Raw genomic sequence first — 17,527 nt, 5'->3', positions numbered from 1 at the left:
GTCCTGACGGACTTCCCAGTGAATTCTACAAGGAATTTATAAGTATACTGTCAGGCCCGATGCTGAATATATTTAACGATTCATACAGTCATGATTGTCCCCCACCATCTCTGAGAGAGGCCAATATTTCACTTATCCTTAAAAAAGGACCCGGAAGACTGTGCCTCATACAGGTAAAAACAATAACTGTAGAATCTGGAAACCAGATTCTGGATTAGTGGTGCTGGAAGAGCACAGCAGTTCAGGCAGCATCCAACGAGCAGCGAAATCGACGTTTCGGGCAAAAGCCCTTCATCAGGAATAAAGGCAGTGAGCTGGAAGCATGGAGAGATAAGCTAGGGGAGGGTGGGGTGGGGAGAGAGTAGCATAGAGTACAATGGGTGAGTGGGGGAGGGGATGAAGGTGATAGGTCAGGGAGGAGAGGGTGGAGTGGATAGGTGGAAAAGAAGATAGGCAGGTCAGACAAGTCCGGACAAGTCATGGGGAGAGTGCTGAACTGGAAGTTTGCGAGTTTGTTTCACGACATGGTTGAAGAGCTTCAGGGCAGAGGAAATGACCTGGGAGTTGCAGTGGGGGAGGGACTCCGAGATTCTTGTAAAGAAAGGAGGAAAACTTCTTCAAGGCAGGCATCCTTGCAAGAGGATTCGCAGTAGGGTTAAAATCAACGAGGTAAAAACAATAACTGCAGATGCTGGAAACCAGATTCTGGATCAGTGGTGCTGGAAGAGCACAGCAGTTCAGGCAGCATCCAACGAGCAGCGAAATCGACATTTCAGGCAAAAGCCCTTCATCAGGAATAAAGACAGTGAGCTGGAAGCATGGAGAGATAAGCTAGAGGAGGGTGGGGTGGGGAGAAAGTAGCATAGAGTACAATGGGTGAGTGGGGGAGGAGATAAAGGTGATAGGTCAGGGAATCTAGCTTATCTCTCCATGCTTCCAGCTCACTGCCTTTATTCCTGATGAAGGGCTTTTGCCCGAAACATCGATTTCGCTGCACTTTGGATGTTGCCTGAACTGCTGTGCTCTTCCAGCACCACTGATCCAGAATGTGCCTCATACAGGCCCATCTCACTCTTAAATGTGGACTTTACGATCCTCTCTAAGGCTGTCACATTAAGGCTGGAAACTGTGCTATCTTCTATTATTAAAGAGGATCAGACAGGCTTTGTAAAGGGTCATAGATCCTCCAATAATGTTAGGAGGCTGCTTAACATAATTCAAGCAAGCCAACAGCAGTCAATACAGGGATTGATGATTTCTTTAAATGCAGAGAAGGCATTTGACCGGATTGAGTGGCTGTACTTTTTCTATACTCTCGAGTGATTTGGTATGGGCGAAGTCTTCATAAGATGGGTAAGGTTCTTTTAGAGTGGCCCTCTTGCAGCAGTCATTACTAATGGAGTACGATCAAGCAATTTTAATATTTTTAGGGGCAGCCAACATGACTGTCCCCTTTCACCATTGCTTTTTTTATGGTGGTGATTGAACCATTGGCGGAGGCCATTCGTGGGGATCCCAATATATCAGCTCCAGAAGTGGGGTCAAAATTACATAAGATCTCATTGTATGCAGACGATGTCCCAGTTTTTTTTGACAAATCCAGTTTCAGTGCCTCGCCTGATACAATGCATCTGCATGTTTCGCACTTTTTCAGGGTAGAAGATTAATCTTGCTAAATCAGAGGCTATTCTTATGGGTGGTCTTACGAGGGAGCTAGGTCTTGAGGGTGAATATAGATTCCCATTTAGGTGGTCACGGGGGGTTTGTGTATATGGGCATATTCATTACTCCTGTTCTGGATTGGCTGTTTAAAGCCAATTTTACTCAATTATTTGGAAAATTAAGCAAGATCTTCAAAGATGGGAGACACTTCCAATCTTGTGGTTGGGTCAGATAGCGCTTATTAAGATGAGTATTCTCCCTCATTTGCTATACCCTATACGGATGCACCCCCTGATTTTCAATAAGCAAACACTCAGGAGACTGAACGGCTGGTTCAACTCCTTTATTTGGCATCATAAGCAGCCCCTCATTAAATTAGCCAAACTGCAGTTGCCTCACAGACTGAGGGGAGTGGACCTTCCAGACATTAAAAATTATCAATTAAGCTCGCTTTTGTCCTACGTGAGTGGTTGGGTTTGTAGGGATCCTCTTTCAATATGGCTAGATATTGAAGCTTCCCAGGCAAGGTGGCCTCTTACCAGTTTGCTGTTTTTGGACTAGATGAGGATAGTTAGGGAATATTGCCATAAACCAATAGTCATCAATACTGTTAAAGCATGGAGGGCAACACAATCACCTGATGAAGGAGCGTTGCTCCGAAAACTAGTGTGCTTCCAATTAAACCTGTTGGACTATAACCTGGTGTTGTGTGATTTTTAACTTTGTACAGCAGAGGGAAGGCAACATTGGCAAAACATCTTTGTTTACAACTTTTATGGGTATGCTGGGTTTTCAATCGGGTATGATAGATTCAGGATTTAAACGTTGGGCAGCTAGAGGTATGTCTTGAATGGGCAATTTATCTGAGGGAGACATAATGATGTCCTTTGATTAGTTAGTATGGAAGTATGAGTTATCTAATAGAGACCTCTTTCGATTTTTTCAGGTTAGGGATTTTATTCAAAAGAAGACCACACTTTTGACTGATCCCTACAAATCTGACATAGAGAGGGGGTGCTAAGGACTAAGAGTACACTTTCTGTCAGTACTTTAGATCATCAATTGGGGGGGGGGGGTTGCCCCTCAGATGTGTTTGAGTGACTCTGCAGGACGTGGGAGAGACAGCTGGGTGTTGCAGTTTCCTCAGATGCATGGGAGGATATTTGGGAGAATGCAAGGAAGATATCAGTTTGCAATCGGACCCATGCTTTACAGTTGAAGATGCTTCACAGGGTCCACTTGGCTCCAGACTGTTTGTCAAAATTTAAACCAGGGGTATCTTCAGCATGTGCCAAGTGCAAGGACTGTACGGGCACTCATACCCATTGTCTCTGGTCTTGCTATAGGCTTCAAACATGTTGGAGCGCTGTGGCGGGCGCAATGGAGAGGACTTTGGGTGTAGGGGTGGAGAAGGACCCTATCTCTCTCCTTTTGGGCCTGCCCACTGTATTTCCTACAGACGCACATAAGAAAAAGCTTTTCAATATTCTCACGTTCTCTGCAAGAAAGAATATCTTGCTAGGTTGAATATCCGAAAAACCCCCAGGCCTGTCGGGTTGGCAGAAGATTGTTATGGAGCATATTCCCCTGGATTTTCTCACAAATATGGCACACCACAAAACTGAAAATTTTTACAAGATATGGCAGCCCTTTTTGGAATACCTGGACACAGGTTTACCTGCCACACTAACAAGGGCTTTTATGTAGCCAGAACGATTGTGTTTCACAAGTCTAGTATCCAGGGAGGAGGAACTGTGAATGTACGAGTGTTTGTTTGGCTGGGCTGAGTTTTGACTATTTATTTGTTTGTTGTTGGTTATTTAATTATTTAGTTAAATAGCTAGTTTAGACTTTTTAAAAATTTTATATTTTTCTATGTATGTTTACACATTTGTACATGGGGGTGGGTTGGTTTTTTTTATAATTTTGTACTGTTTTGAATTACATTGTTTTGTACTTGTAATATTTAAAAATCTATTTTTTCTCAATAAAATTACATATAAAAAAAACAAGAGCTACAGGTTTGGTCAACTGCTTTCAGTTTCTTTGACAAAAATGTTAATTTCAGTTAACATTGATTCTTGTTTGTTGATGGTTTCATTAAGCTTAGTTCAACTTGTGATCAGGTGATTTATTCCAGTCATTTTTAAGTCATTGTTTTTCCATTTTGAAATCATTTTTATCCATGAAAGTCCCAGGTATTAAAATCAAAAGGTGGAAGTTGAAAATATTCATATTATATCATCATTCATCACATATAGATATGAACAATTGAAAGATTGAAATAAAACTGTGAATTGTGCAAGTTTTTTGAATTGAAAACAATAACTACTTTTACTTTCTAAGGTTTACTTCCCACCTTCAAATTGTTCCTGCAGTTATACTACAGAGACATACCTCTATTTCAGAATTAGCCTCAAAAGAATAACTTGTGTTTTAAAAATGGTGGTCTTGCTGATATTGGCATTTCACAATATGGGTTTTGACTTATCTGCAGCATTCTGACATTTAGTGTTGTGTCCGTCAATACCATCAAATGCAATTTTATAAAGGTCCACCTCATCTCCTGGAATACACAGGTATAAGCAGTCATCCACCCCTTTTGTTCCATGCAGGAGACGATGCACTTTTACCTCTTCTTCTTGCCACCGTCCTCTTTTATTTGAGACCATAATTAGGACATTCAGCCTATTAATTTCGCTTCAAATTTGATCATGGCTGATGTGTTTCTCAATCCCATTCTCCTGCCTTTTCCCCACAACCTTTGTGAAATTGAAAAAAATTCTTCCATTAGTATAAAACGCAAGCATACATTTATTTTAGGAGTATAACTTTAGTATTTACATTGCAAGAAGCAACATTAGTCAGGCAGGCTAATAAGAGCATGAAGAGACCTTACAACCCTTTAAACCTGTTCTGCCATTCATAGAATCCCTACAGTATGGAAGCAGGCCATTCAGTCCATCGAGTCCACACCAACCCTCTGAACAGCAGCCCACCAACCCTAACTTATCCCGGTAGCCCTGCATTTCCCATGGTTAATCCATTTAACCTGTACATCATTGGACACTAGGCAATTTAACACAGCCACTCTACCTAACCTGCACATCTTTGGACTGAGAGAGGAAACCCATACGACGCAGAGAGAATGTGCAAACTCCACAGAGACAGTGGCACGGGACTGGAATCGAACCACTGTGCTGCTCCAGTATTCAGTTGATCATGGTTGTTCTTCTACCTCAACTTTACTTTCATGTCTGCTGCCCAAATCCTTTGATTAATTGAAAGACTAAAATTCTGTTTAGCTCAGCCTTGAACACCGCTAGCAATGAAATGTGCACAAACCTCTGTGGTACACAGTTACAAACATTCATAGCCCTTTGAGTGAAGAAATTTCTCCTCCTCCCAATCCGAAATGGTGGCACCCTTATTCTCAAAATGTACCCTGCGTTCCGTGTCAGAAAAAAAAACTTCACACTCTCCATCTTTCTTAATTCCAGAATTTCTCTTTCTTCTAGGTGCCATTAAGTATATAACGATAACTCATATTGATACAGTGCCTTGAACAATGAAATCTCCCAACATGCTTCACCGGATCACTATGAAACAAAATATGACAATGAACCACGGAAGGTGATATTAGTTCATAGAACCATACGTTTGCTCAAAGAAGTAGGTTTTAAAAGAATAAAGTGCTACTCAAATGGTCAAGTCTGTTCACTTTTATTACTGTTTCTTCAATAAATTGAAAAATAACTAATTTATTTTAAACAAACTTATGATAAATAGCAAAACTGGTTACCAATAAGATACTACTCCAAATTAAATTATATCCTCATAATCCAATCTCAGAATTCATATAAAAATAAGCACAAAAACACGGTTCTGTAGAGATTTGAAAAAAAAGGCATAAAAGGAGCAGCACCCCTGTGGGTCAAGAGTGTAAATTCAGAAGAAAGAATGAATTGAAGTGTCACAGTTCCTTTGATTTCCTGTTGGTGAGATCAGATTACTAAGAGTTGCTGAATGATGAAAGGTCTTTAGATGAGTTTTTCAAATTCAAGTTGGAAAAGTTAGGAGCTCTGATATTTACATGATATTAGGCTTCACAATATGTCACTAAGACAGGGCCAGGGACAGAGGTGTACAACAGAGTCCAATTGCTAGGGCCCTGAGATCCCACTGAGTTCAGGCAAGGCACAGGGCCCAGAATCCATGCCAGGAGCAGCAGCGGGGCACCTAATTTTGGTCCCTAACCCTGCTGAGAAGTATTTTAGCTGGCTCTTTCTCACAGAGAGAGAGAAAGAGAAAGTACCTGCAAGCTCCTCCAACAAATTACATTAAGGCCTGGGAAAACACTCAGCAACTTGAGGCCAGAGACTGTTGCCAGCACAGATCTTAGGGTTTTTTTGGTTGGTTTGTCCAGCAGTTAAGGGCCTTAGAATCTTCTTATCTTTCTTAAAAGCTCAATTGGACTGCCCTCAAAATTGTTTGCTTTTCCATTAAATACATCATTTTCTTTGATGTTTTGACTTTTTAATTACAAGAAAACACATGGTAAAATGCTTCCATCAACCCAGAAATGCCCAAGGAGTTCCATATTCCAGTTTCTCATAGTCCAAAAGTAAGTGTCTTCTTAACTATAGGCAGGCGACAGAATAGTGTATTTTTCATAAGTAAATGCAGTTGGGCATCTAGTTTTTAAAAAATGTTTAGTTCTGGATATTATTCTGCAAATTCAATACAGATGATCAAAATACATTATTTTAACTCTCAACTATGTTCAAGGAAGTACCTACTTTGGAAGCCCATAGGTGTTCATGACATTGTTGAATAAATATCAGTCTCAGATTTTGTTATGTCACTACCAACAGCAACATGTAGTTCCTAATAGGTGGGTCCTATTCTTAGAGGTAAAAACAATGACTGCAGATGCTGGAAACCAAATTCTGGATCAGTGGTGCTGGAAGAGCACAGCAGTTCAGGCAGCATCCAACGAGCAGCGAAATCGGGCAAAAGCCCTTCATCAGGAATAAAGGCAGTGAGCCAGAAGCATGGAGGGATAAGCTAGGGGAGGGTGGGGGTGGGGAGAGAGTAGCATAGAGTACAATGGGTGAGTGGGGAAGGAGATGAAGGTGATAGGTCAGGGAGGAGAGGGTGGAGTGGATAGGTGGAAAAGGAGCTAGGCAGGTCGGACAAGTCATGGGGACAGTGCTGAGCTGGAAGTTTGAAACTAGGATGAGGTGGGGGAAGGGGAAATGAGGAAACTGTTGAAGTCTACATTGATGCCCTGGGGTTGAAGTGTTCCGAGGTGGAAGATGAGGCGTTCTTCCTCCAGGCGTCTGGTAGTGAGGTAGCGGCGGTGAAGGAGGCGCAGAAGCTCCATGTCCTCAGCAGAGTGGGAGGGGGAGTTGAAATTTTGGGCCACGGGGCGGTGTGGTTGGTTGGTGCGGGTGTCTCGGAGATGTTCCCTAAAGCACTCTGCTAGGAGGCACCCAATCTCCCCAATGTAGAGGAGACCGCATCGGGAGTGTGCAGGTAAAACTTTGATGGATGTGGAAGGCTCCTTTAGGGCCTTGGATAGAGGTGAGGGAGGAGGTGTGGGCACAGGTTTTACAGTTCCTGCGGTGGCAGGGGAAAGTGCCAGGATGGGAGGGTGGGTTGTAGGGGGGGGCGTGGACCTGACCAGGTAGTCACAGAGGGAATGGTCTTTGCGGAAGGCGGAAAGGGGTGGGGAAGGAAATATATCCCTGGTGGTGGGGTCTTTTTGGAGGTGGCGGAAATGTCGGCGGATGATTTGGTTTATGCGAAGGTTTGTAGGGTGGAAGGTGAGCACCAGGGGCGTTCTGTCCTTGTTATGGTTGGAGGAGTGGGTCTGAGGGCGGAGTTGCGGGATGTGGACGAGATGCGTTGGAGGGCATCTTTAACCACGTGGGAAGGGAAATTGAGGTCTCTAAAGAAGGAGGCCATCTGGTGTGTTCTATGGTGGAACTAGTCCTCCTGGGAGCAGATACGGCAGAGGCGGAGGAATTGGGAATACGGGATGGCATTTTTGCAAGAGATAGGGTGAGAAGAGGTGTAATCCAGGCAGCTGTGGAAGCCGGTGGGTTTGTAAAAATTGTCAGTGTCAAGTCCGTTGTCATTAATGGAGATGGAGAGGTCCAGGAAGGGGAGGGAGGTGTCAGAGATGGTCCAGGTAAATTTAAGGTCAGAGTAGAATGTGTTGGTGAAGTTGATGAATTGCTCAAACTCCTTGCCGGAGCACGAGGTGGCGCCAATGCAGTCATCAATGTAGCGGAGGAAGAGGTGGGGAGTGGTGCCGGTGTAATTACGGAAGACCAACTGTTCTACGTAGCCAACAAAGAGACAGACATAGCTGGGGCCCATACGTGTGCCCATGGCTACCCCTTTGGTCTGGAGGAAGTGGGAGGATTCAAAGGAGAAATTGTTAAGGGTGAGGACCAGTTCGGCCAGACGAATGAGAGTGTCGGTGGAAGGATACTGTTGGTGACGTCTGGAGAGGAAAAAACAGAGGGCTTGGAGGCCCTGGTCATGGAGAATGGAGGTGTAGAGGAATTGGATATCCATGGTGAAGATGAGGCATTGGGGGCCGGGGAAACGGAAGTCTTGGAGGAGGTGGAGGGCGTGGGTGGTGTCTCGAACGTATGTGGGGAGTTCCTGGACTAGTGGGGATAGGACAGTGTCGAGGTAGGTAGAGATGAGTTCAGTGGGGCAGGAGCATGTTGAGACAATGGGTCGGCCAGGGTGGTCAGGCTTGTGGATCTTGGGAAGGAGGTAGAACCGGGCAGTGCGGGGTTCCCGTACTATGAGGAATTGTTTTGCAGGGAATCCCAGGATTTTGACCAAGCACAGCACACCTTCACAAGATCTACTTATGGGGATCAAATGCAATGGATTCCTGTGGTGTTTTCAGGCAGTAGAAGGAGTTTGATAATTGGGGGTATTTAACCCTGATGTTATATAGTACTTTACACTAACCGACCAGCCGGATGAACTGATGAGCTTTAGCTCTGACTTTTTAGAGATTTTGAATTAATTGAAATCACAGACGCTTCTTAAGGCTTTGATAAAATATGTGTGAAAATGAAATGAAAATTACAGAAATAAAATATAAATATGAGCAGTTTGCTTCCAATAAAATTTAAGTGAGTCCAAGTACCATAAATAATAGTACCTTTGGAAGGCAAAATAGATAGTCTCCTGGGCTGTCAAGCTTGGTAAGATTTTAACTTATGCAGTGACATTGAAATAACAGTAATACAGCTGTTCAGACATCACATTGGCTCCATTACTGTAATATGACTCTATACAACTAAAATAAACATTCTTTTTTGAAAAAATCATCACTAATGATGCTTACTCTGGTGTCTCTCTTGCCTTGTCTCCTCTCCTCCCTCACCTCTTTGACCTACTTTTCCGAAAGTCAAATTTTACACTATTCCAAGTGCAAATCCAACGTTTTTGCACCGAACGTTTGTGGAGGTTACATTTCACCTTTGTGTTTCTTCTGCAATCCTCCTCACTCCAGTCGTTTTGGAACTCTGTGGTAAGAAAAAAAGATGTGGCTAGCTAAACATTGACTCAGAGGATGAATGGCAAGTACTTTGAGAGGTGACCGTCCCAATCTCTCATCATGCTTTTCATTTCTAACCAAGTAGCAATAGCCAACAAATGGACAAACTTTGCTGAACATCCAAGTGGAAATGCAAAGATATATATGTGGAATATGATGTGGAAAAATGTGAGGTTATCCACTTTGCCAGGAAGAACAGATGATTTATTTCTTAAAATGCAAGACTTTGGAAATGAATAGATGTACAAAGAGACCTGAGTGTCCTTGTCTATATGTTGCTGAAGGCTAACGTGCAGGTGCAATAAGCTTTTTTTTCAATTTAACCTATTTTTGTAATCAACCTATTAACATAAGGACATAAGGAATAGGACCAGGAGTAGGCCATCCGGCCCATCGAACCTGCTCCACCATTCAATAAGATCATGGCTGATCTTTTCATGGACTCAGCTCCACTTATCTGCCTCCTCGCCATAACCCTTAATTCCTTTACTGTTCAGAAATCTATCTATCTTTGCCTTAACATTCAGCGAGATAGTCTGAATTGCTTTAGGGATGTTATTACATACCTCTGAAGCAAGTGGAACTTGAACCCAGGCTTCCTAATTCTTTACCTCTGTGCCACAAGAGAGTCCTTCAACAAGCATTTAGAAAGGCTAATGGCTTATTATTCTTTGTCCTAAGAGGATTTGAGTACAGGCATAGCAAAATCTTGACTACAGTTGTATAGGAGCTTGGTCAGACTGCACCTGGAGTATTGCGTGCAGTTTTGATTTCCTTATCCCAGGTAAGATATTTCTGCCACGGAGAGAGTGGTTCACTAGACTTGTTCCTGGATGTTGGACTGACCTACGAAGAGAGATTAGACAAACTGGGCCTGCATTCTCTGCAGTTTCAAAGAATGAGCAGCCATCTTATTGATACCTATAAAATACAGAAAGGGATAGACAGAGTGGAAGCAGGTAAGATGTTTCCCCTGGTTGGGAAGTTTAGAACTGGGGGCGGTGGGCACAATTTAAAATTAAGGTGATACCATTTGGGACCAAAATGAGGAGAATTTGTTTTATACAGACGGTGAAGAATCTTTGGAATTCACTAGCTTAGAGAGCTGTGGAAGCTCTGAGCATTTTAAAGCAGGAGTCAATAAATCCTTTATAATCAATGATGGTAAAGGTATTGAAGTGTTTGATAAACCACAATCTTATTAAATGGGGGAGCACGTTTGACAAACTGAATGGTCTACTTTTATTCCTATGTTTATTCTATTGCATGGAGTGTAAAAAATAGCCAATCCCTTCAGGCACTGTTTAGCTAGACTCGACATAATCTTTATGTGGTTAGTTTATTGCTGAGCCTAACATAAAATCCCTACAGAATCGAAGCAAGCCATTCAACCCATCGAATCCATACCGACTCTCCGAAGAGCATCCAACCCAGATGCACTGTCCCTACTCTATCCCCTTAACCCTGCATTTCCCATGTTCATTTCCTCAGTCATGGGAGAAAGCGAGGACTGCAGATTCTGGCGATCAGAGTCAAAAAGTGTGGCACTGGAAAAGCACAGCCGAGGAGCAGGAGAGTCAAGGTTTCGAGCATATGCTCTTCATCAGGATTTCAGTTCTCTCATAACATTCCTTCAAGACCAACAATTGCCTTGCGTGTGCAGAAAAAAAAACTCGTATCATTTCTAAGTACCAAACATAGAACCAACATTTAATGTAACAGGAATGGGAATGGCATATTTTTAAAATTAATTGAATCTTCATTGAGCATTTTAATCTCCCCACTGCCTCAGGTCTCAACTGAGGTATATATGCTCCTTGGTGACTTGGTCATCATTGAGCTGAGCTGTCATTGGACTCTGGTTGCTGTAGTTACCCCAGTTTGGAAAAAGGGGAATATGATGCCCACAAATTAAACTGAGAAACTCTTATTTCATCAGGTCACAGTACAAAATTATTAAATAATTTAGAATCCAGGCCAGTGCTACCTCCTATACTAGCTATATGTGGCTCATCACAAAATCAAGTCTTGTCAACTGACTTTCTGTTCCGTGTAGTTTGTGGGTGTGCTAACATTTACATTTTCATTTGTTGGTAAAATGAAAAAGGTGCAAGGATTTTGTGATCGTTGTGACTACTACCTTGCTTACCGAACACAGATGTATGTTTGGTCAGTAAATATACAATTAAATACATCTGTGTGGACGTCATATACACATGCATGTATGTTCGCAGGTGTATATTTGAGGTTTTTTTTACTATAGATAAAGAAGTTACAGTTATGGTGAGTTAATTTCATGCAAAACATAAGCTGATGAAGTTGGTATTTTATTTGGAAGGTTTGTTCATCCTTATATAAAAATGTGTTTGATTTGTAATTTGTCAAAGTTTTTTTGTAATCGATTGGTATCTCTTTGGCTTGAGAACAAGTGATTCTTCATTCTGTTCCAGATACTATGAAGTCTGTAAATTGTGTGTCCACAAAAGGTCCAATTATCACCTGGATGTCCTTGATGAATGAGGCAGTTGGCCTATTTCTTCATCTGGAGGATCACTAATCTCCTCAATTTCCTTTGCAGAGGAATTCCTTCCTGCTGAAATGGTCAATTGTCCTGTATTAACATCTGAATATTTAATCTCCTGAATTTTCCTCATGGAAGACCTGTAGGGTTTCACAATATCCTGGATTTTTGTGTCAGGTAGTTTCTTCTTAATTGTCTTATGGTTCTGTGGATGCTTACTATTCCAATTCAGTGTTAGTGTCCATGGAGTCATACACAGCATGTCTCTTCAATCTGTATGAACTTGGAATCCGTACAGAGTGGGAGCAGGCCATTCGACCCATCGAATCCATACCGACTCTTCAAAGACCATCCCACCCAGACCCACACCTTACCCTATCCCATGAAACCTGCATTTCCCATGTTCATTTCCTCAGTCATGGGAGAAAGTGAGGGCTGCAGTTGCTTCAGATCAGAGTCAAAACATGTAGTGCTGGAAAAGCACAGCCGGTCAGGCAGCATCTGAGGAGCAGGAGAGTCGATGTTTCGAGCATAAGCTCTTCATCAGAATTTCAGTCATGGATCTCACAATGCGTTTTGAGATATTGAATACCTTTGGGCACTCCAGGCCACCACACTGCGAACTGGGCTTAAAGATCACCAGATGCCGGGCCAAAGTGTCCTCAGTGTACCTTTTCCAGGACATCTTCCTAAAGGAATCTGGAATAACCCAACAACCATCATACACTTGAAAGTCATCTATGATTGCAAAATGCCATCTCTGCACAAAGGTAACTTTTCTAACCAACACTATCACCTGAAAAGAGACCTCATTGACAAAAAAAGTGCCCAGCCATTGAAAATGAATATTATATCTATGAGACAGTAGTTCACTTTCAGAAGATGTGCAGAAATAGGAGACAGTTATGAGCAGCACGATGTTAATTAACTACTCATTCAAAGATGTCAATGAGGTGGAGAAATATACAAAAGAAGAGACTTTGTAGGTAAAATGGATATCTAATCATTTATTTTGGCTAAAAACAATTTATGTTAAAGGGCATCTCACTATATTATCAGTTTATATCCCATAAATGAAGAAACAGAAATTACAGCCTACAATACTATAAACAGATGGTCAAGGAGGTATAGATCTCAACTTTAAAGAAATGCACATGCTACTCTGCAAGTCAACGGGTGTACAAGAATAGAAAAACTACACACTGCAATCAAGAATTTTCACTCAAACATTAATGATCTTTGGATTGGCCAGCCTGTTGAATAATGGGGAATGGTCGTGCACCCTTGGAAACATAGAAAACAGGAGCAGGTACAGGTTCCAACACCTTCTTTCGCACTTCGAGCCTGGTCTGCTATTCAGTAATGATCATGGCTGACCATCCAGCTCAGCACCCTGTTCCCACTTTCTCCCCATACCCTCTGATCCTTTTAGCCCTAAGAAATACAGCTAACCCTTTCTTGAAAGAAATCAGTGCTTTGGCCTCCACTGCTTTCAGTGGCAGAGGATTCCACAGGTTCAGCACTTCCTGGGTGAAGAAATTTTTCCTCACCTCAGTCTGGAATGGCCAACACCATGTCCATAAACTGCGGTCCCTGGTTCTAGGCTCCCCACTCATCAGGGACATTCTTCCAGCATTACCCTGGGTAATCGTATCAGAACTATATAAGTCAATTTGAGATCCCCCCACCCTTTCTTTTTTTTTAGATTACTTACAGTGTGGAAACAGGCCCTTTGGCCCAACAAGTCCACACCGACCCGCCGAAGCGCAACCCACCCATACCCCTACATTTACCCCTTACCTAACACTACGGGCAATTTAGCATGGCCAATTCACCTGACCTGCACATCTTTGGACTGTGGGAGGAAACCGGAGCACCCGGAGGAAACCCACGCAGACACGGGGAGAACGTGCAAACTCCACACAGTCTGTCGCCTGAGTCGGGAAATGAACCCGGGTCTCAGGCGCTGTGAGGCAGCAGTGCTAACCACTGTCCCACCGTGCCGCCCTACATTCTTCTTCGGTGAATGTAGTCCTAACCAATCCAGTCCCTTTTCCTACTTCCCAGGATTTTGTTGCACTCCCTCCTTAGTTAGAACATCCTTTCTCAGAAAAGGAAATCCAAATTGCACAAAATATTCCAAGTGTGTTCTCACTTGTACAAGTGCAGCTTACTTTCAGGAACAGGTGTATGGGGTCACTTCTCCCTTTCCCACTCTATCGTCATTCAGATAATATTCTGTCTTCCTGTATTTGCTGCCAATGTGGATAATGTCACTGTAGATCTCTCTTCTGTTCCTAGCACAATTTGCTTGAGCTTGTTTTATCTTGATTTTTATCTAAATCAAATGAAGCTAATTTTTAATACCTACATGGCTAATCTTGATAAATTCATTCTTCTTTTCTAGTTCAACCACGGATTTAGGAAACCCAATTAAACCTTCAAACAGTTGTCCCATGACAGACTGTTGAACACCAGTTGTGCAATAACTTTAACTGTGGTCCCATAACTGACTGTCTTTTGACCTGTTTGCTGTTGAAGGTGACTACTTGAACATCTCTACCATTTGAATGAGGATAAGGTCAAGGAGCACATTAATGTTTGAGTGAAAATTCTTGATTGCAGTAATTTTTCTATTCTTGACTTGCAGAGTAGCGTGTGCATTTCTTTAAAGTTGAGATCGATACCTCCTTGACCATGTGGTTATAGTATTGTAGGCTGTAATTTCTGTTTCTTCATTTATGGGATATAAACTGATAATATAGTGAGATGCCCTTTAACATAAATTGTTTTTAGCCAAAATAAATGATTAGATATCCATTTTACCTACAAAGTCTCTTCTTTTGTATATTTCTCCACCTCATTGACATCTTTGAATGAGTAGTTAATTAATATCGTGCTGCTCATAACTGTCTCCTATTTCTGCACATCTTCTGAAAGTGACCTACTGCCTCATAGATATAATATTCATTTTCAATGGCTGGGCACTTTTTTTTGTCAATGAGGTCTCTTTTCAGGTGATAGTGTTTCACTGTATCTGCTGTATGGCTGGCAACTAGGATGTTGCCTGGTATGGAGGCAAGGTCTTATAGGGAAAGGCTGAGGGACTTGAGGCTGTTTTATTTAGAGAGAAGAAGGTTCAGCGATGACTTAATTGAGACATATAAGATAATCAGAGAGTTAGATAGGGTGGATGGTGAGATCCTTTTTCCTCAGATGGTGATGGCTAGAATGAGGGAGCATAGCATTAAATTGAGGGATGATAGATATAGGTCAGAGGTAATTTCTTTACTCAGAGAGTAATAGGGGCATGGAGCACACTGCCTGCAACAATATCGACTCATCCACTTTAAGGACATTTAAATGGTCATTGGACAAACATATGGATAAAAATGGAATAATGTAGGTTAGATGAGGCTTCAGATTGGTTCCATAGGTTGGTGCAACATTGAGGGCCAAAGGGCCTGTACTGTGCTGTAATGTTCTATGTTCTAGAGCTAGTTGGTTCAGTAGGTGCTGTACTTGTAGATGACTGATGCTGCTGCCATATGTACTGATGGTGTAGGGTATACATGGGGTATCAGTCAGACAGGCTACTTTGTCATGGATGGTGCTGAGCTTCTTAACTGTTGTTAGAGTTGCATTCAACCAGCAAGTGTTTAATATTCCATCATCAATCCATTCACTTCAGTTTTAGTCAAAGGTAATTGACAGAAAGTTTAGATTGAGTGTTTAGCAATGATACTGTCATTGTACATCAAGGAGAGATGGTTAGATTCTACCTAGTTGTCTGACACTTATATAGCACAAATGCTACTTGCCATTTACCAACACATGCCTGATTGTTATCCAGATCTTCCTGCACATAATACATGGATTGCTTCAGTATCTGAGGAGTTGAGTGTTGCCAAACATTATATGATCATTAGTGAGTTTTTAATCGTGGTAGGTTATCAGCTGAAGATGGTTGGGCGAGGACACTACCCTGAGGAACTCTTGCAGAGATGTCCTGGAGCTGAGATGACTGACCTCCAACAACCATGACCATCTTCCTATGTGTCAGGCATGAATCCAGTTGGCACTTCAATTAGTAGAGAGGTTTGCCCCTAATGTCTAGCAAAGTCACACTCACTTCGCTTCTGGTGTTCATGTTTTTTTGTCCGTGTTTGGACCAAGTCAGTCAGAATTCAGGAGCTTAGTTTCTGTGTCAGTGAACAAGTTATTGATGAGCTAGTAACACTTAATAACTCTGCTGATGACCCCTTCCATCATTTTGTGAATTATTGAGAGTAAACTGATTGGACAGTAGTTAACCAGCTTGGCTTTCTCCTGCTATTTGTGGACTGGACATACCAGAGCAATTTTCCATAGTGTCAGAGAGATCCCAGTGCTTTAGTTGTACTGGAACTGCTTGGCCAGGGGTGCTCCAGGTATTGAAGAATAGTTCTGAAGTACTATTTCTGGAATGGAGTCAGGACTCATAACCTTTGCCACATCCAGTCCCTTCAGCCATTTCTTGATGTCACATGGAGAGAGAAGTTGGTGACTGGTAATTGGCGACCGGAGATCGGTTAAGCTCAGTTGGCTGGATTATTGGTTTACAGAGCACTGTGATGCCAATGGTATGGGTTCAATTCCCATCACCGGTTTGAGGTTACCATGAAGGACCCTCCTTCTCAACCTCTTCCTTCATCTGAGGTCTGGTGGCCCAGATGTTAGCACACCATCAGCCGCTTCTTTCTCTAATGAAAGAGCAGACCCTATGGTCTGGTAAGACTATGGTTATACAACAACAATTGGAGGATGATAAGGTGGATTGACCATCTTCTGGCTGAAGATTGCTGCAAATGCCTCAAGATTATCTGATGCGCTGGACTCCAGTATTGTTGGGGATTGAGAGGTTATTGTTTGCGGGATTACTTAGCTCTGTCCAATTGCATGTTGGGCATTCAAGTAGTCTTGTGATGTAGCTTCACCAAGTTGACACTTTGTTTTTAGGTGTGCTTGGTGCTGCCCCTCATTGAACCAAGGCTGATCCCCTGGCTTGATAGTAATGGTGGAATGGGGGAGATATGGTGGGTCATGAGGCTACAGATTGTGGTTGAATACTGCTCCTGCTAAGGGCCCACAGCATCTCAAGGATATCCAATTTGGAGTTGGTAGATCTGTTTGAAAACACTCCCATTTATCATGGTGCTAACAGCCTCAATTTGAAGAAAGGATTGAGTCTCCACAAGGATTATGCGGTAGTCACTCTCATCTACACTGTCATAGACTGAAGCACCTATGCCAGGTGGTTAGTGATTGTAACAAGGTCAGCCAAGTAGACATCATAGAATACGAGTTCTCTGATTGGGGCTGTTAACCTGGGTTCAATCAGGGAACCCTGTCTGACGGATATAAACAGGAGGGTCAGATATACTGTTCACTCTGAGAGCTGGCTCTGAGGGAGCTGGATCAGGACTTTCCACGTGGAAATAAAGAATGACTTGGCAATGGGATACCAGCCTCTGTGGAAGTATTTCTGAGTAGATCAGTGATGATATGGTCAAGTAGTCTTTCCACTCTTGTTGGTTCTATCAGCACCTCCCACAGACCCAGTTTAGAAGTTATGTTATTAAAACCTCTCGTCAGTGTGGTCAGTAATCAGTATTGAGTCACTTTTACTGATGGACATTGAAGTCCTCCATCCAGTGGACACTATGTTGACTTACCATCCTCAATACTTCCTGCAACTGCTGTTAGACATA

This window comes from Hemiscyllium ocellatum, chromosome 9, assembly GCF_020745735.1.
Source record: "Hemiscyllium ocellatum isolate sHemOce1 chromosome 9, sHemOce1.pat.X.cur, whole genome shotgun sequence".
Lineage (NCBI taxonomy): Eukaryota > Metazoa > Chordata > Chondrichthyes > Orectolobiformes > Hemiscylliidae > Hemiscyllium > Hemiscyllium ocellatum.
The sequence above is the reverse complement of the archived record's forward strand: the minus strand, read 5'-3'. Positions refer to the sequence as shown.